We start from the raw sequence: 2866 nt of genomic DNA on the forward strand, positions 1-2866 counted from the left end.
TGTTGTTCCAGTAATGGAAATTTGTTGATCCATTTAAATATTTTTAACTGACAATTTCAACATGTGAAATGAGTGATTCTTTTTTTTTATTATTAGTTTTGGCTTTACTATGACTTCAAGTAGTTTGTTTTGATTTAAAATGAGGAATGCATAAAACAGAAATATTTTGTCATGCAAAATGGCACTAATATAGAAATTCAAAATAAGTATATTTTATGATATTTTCACTTAATAATTAAAATGCATTGCTTAATTTGGATTGTGCTTTACTATATAGTAATGGAGAGTGAAATGAGAATTCTATGTAGTGTCTGACAGTTTTCAGTTGGTTCAAATTTTTAATACAAATTCTCCATCAATAGAACAATTTATGACTGAATAATGTCATCATTTGTAGGCTGGAGACTTGGAAAGACTATTAAATATTTAACAATAAGTTAAACAACCCTAATTTAAAACAGTACAAATAAGCAGTATTACCATAGGAGAGTAAAAATGAGGAGGCAGGTACTTTTAAGAATATTTATATAAAACAGTATTTGTAATTTTAACATCTATCCAATAGATGACACCAGAGGGTAAGAATTGCAGTTGGTTTCTGAGCTTGGAAACTGGGCAGTTGCTTTATTGTAAGTTAGGTATTAAATGATATGTAATACCTGCGGGCAGGTGAGCATAAGAGTGGAGAATAAGGTAATTCTGTAAAGATATACATATATATGAATATATATTATATATAATACATAGATATTTAATTAGTATTACTTTTGTAGCACAGGCAGAAATAATAGAAAGAAGGAGAGCAAGGATTCAGGACAAAGTAAAATAGCTGGATATTAAAAAGAGTTCTTGGATTTCCCGCCAGCAGGCACCTTGCGGTACTTGCCGTGCCTCTAGTGGCTCGGTCCAACAGAGCGGTTGGGCCTCGGCGACCGTGGCCATGTCACGACAGAGCACGCTGTACAGCTTCTTCCCCATTCTTCCTTGAATAATGCCAGCAAAGGTCCGGTCAGGGCCTCAAGTGAAAGTGCCGCCACCGCTGACACCGGGGCCTCCCCTTCCCCGGGGGGGATGCGGCCTGGAGCGAGGCCGGGCCTGGGCCGGGGCCCCTGGTGGGCTCCACTTCGCGGGCCGAAGCGAGAAACCTCAACGGAGGGCTGCGAAAGTCGGCAGCCCCTGCGGTCCCCGCCAGTTCTTGTGACTTCTCACCAGGTGATTTGGTTTGGGCCAAGATGGAGGGTTACCCTTGGTGGCCTTGCCTGGTTTACAACCACCCTTTTGATGGAACATTCATCTGTGAGAAAGGAAAGTCTGCCCGAGTTCATGTACAGTTTTTTGATGACAGCCCAACAAGGGGCTGGGTTAGCAGAAGGCTATTAAAGCCATATACAGGTTCAAAGTCAAAGGAAGCCCAGAAAGGAGGTCATTTCTACAGTTCAAAGCCTGAAATACTCAGAGCAATGCAACGTGCAGATGAAGCCTTGAATAAAGACAAGATTGAGAGGCTTGAATTGACAGTGTGTGATGAGCCCTCAGAACCAGAGGAGGAAGAAGAGACGGAGGCAGGTGCCACTTACACATCAGATAAGAGTGAAGAAGAAAATGAAATTGAGAGTGAAGAGGAAGTGAGGCCAAAGGTGCAAGGATCTAGGCGAAGTAGCCGCCAGATAAAAAAACGAAGGGTCATATCAGACTCTGAGAGTGACATTGGTGGCTCTGATGTGGAATTTAAGCCAGATGCTAAGGAGGAAGGAAGCAGTGATGAAATAAGCAGTGGAGTAGGGGATAGTGACAGTGAAGGCCTGGACATCACTGTCAAAGTTGCTCCAAAGAGGAAGAGAATGGTAACTGGAAATGGCTCCCTCAAAAGGAAAAGTTCAAGGAAGGAAATGCCCTCGGCCACCAAACGAGCAACTGGCATTTCATCAGAAACCAAGAATACTTTGAGTGCTTTCTCTGCCCCTCAAAATTCTGAATCCCAAGCCCACATTAGTGGAGGATGTGATGACAGTAGTCGCCCCACCATCTGGTATCATGAAACTTTAGAGTGGCTTAAGGAGGAGAAGAGAAGAGATATGCACAGGAGGCGACCTGATCACCCTGATTGTGATGCATCCACACTCTATGTGCCTGAGGATTTCCTTAATTCCTGTACTCCTGGGATGAGGAAGTGGTGGCAGATTAAGTCTCAGAATTTTGATCTTGTCATATTTTATAAGGTGGGGAAGTTTTATGAGCTCTACCACATGGATGCTCTTACTGGAGTCAGTGAACTAGGGTTGGTATTCATGAAAGGCAACTGGGCCCATTCTGGTTTCCCTGAAATTGCATTTGGCTGATATTCAGATTCCCTGGTCCAGAAGGGCTATAAAGTAGCACGGGTGGAACAGACTGAGACCCTGGAAATGATGGAGGCACGATGATATACGCTGTCTACAAGAGACCCACTTCAGACCTAGAGACACATACAGATTGAAAGTAAGGGGATGGAAAAAGATATTCCATGCAAATGGAAATCAAAAGAAAGCTGGAGTAGCAATTCTTATATCAGACAAAATAGACTTTAAAATAAAGACTATTAGAAGAGACAAAGAAGGACACTACATAATGATAAAGGGATCAATCCAAGAAGATATAATAATTGTAAATATTTATGCACCCAACATAGGAGCACCTCAATACATAAGGCAAATACTAAGCCATAAAAGGGGAAATCGACAGTAACACAATCATAGTAGGGGACTTTAACACCCCACTTTCACCAATGGACAGATCATCCAAAATGAAAATAAATAAGGAAACACAAGTTTAAATGATACATTAAACAAGATGGACTTAGTTGATATTTATAGGACATTCCATCCAA

General features: G+C 41.4%; 1 pseudogene across 1 annotated transcript; it reads left to right on the top strand.

The window, feature by feature from the left end:
- Positions 1-940: 940 nt before the first annotated feature.
- Positions 941-2423, top strand: LOC309796660 (DNA mismatch repair protein Msh6-like; annotated as a pseudogene). Its single transcript has one exon. The product of its transcript is annotated as a DNA mismatch repair protein Msh6-like (transcript).
- Positions 2424-2866: the final 443 nt, after the last annotated feature.

Source organism: Mesoplodon mirus (assembly GCF_964341445.2).
Source record: "Mesoplodon mirus genome assembly, chromosome: X".
NCBI classification, from domain to species: Eukaryota; Metazoa; Chordata; class Mammalia; order Artiodactyla; family Ziphiidae; genus Mesoplodon; species Mesoplodon mirus.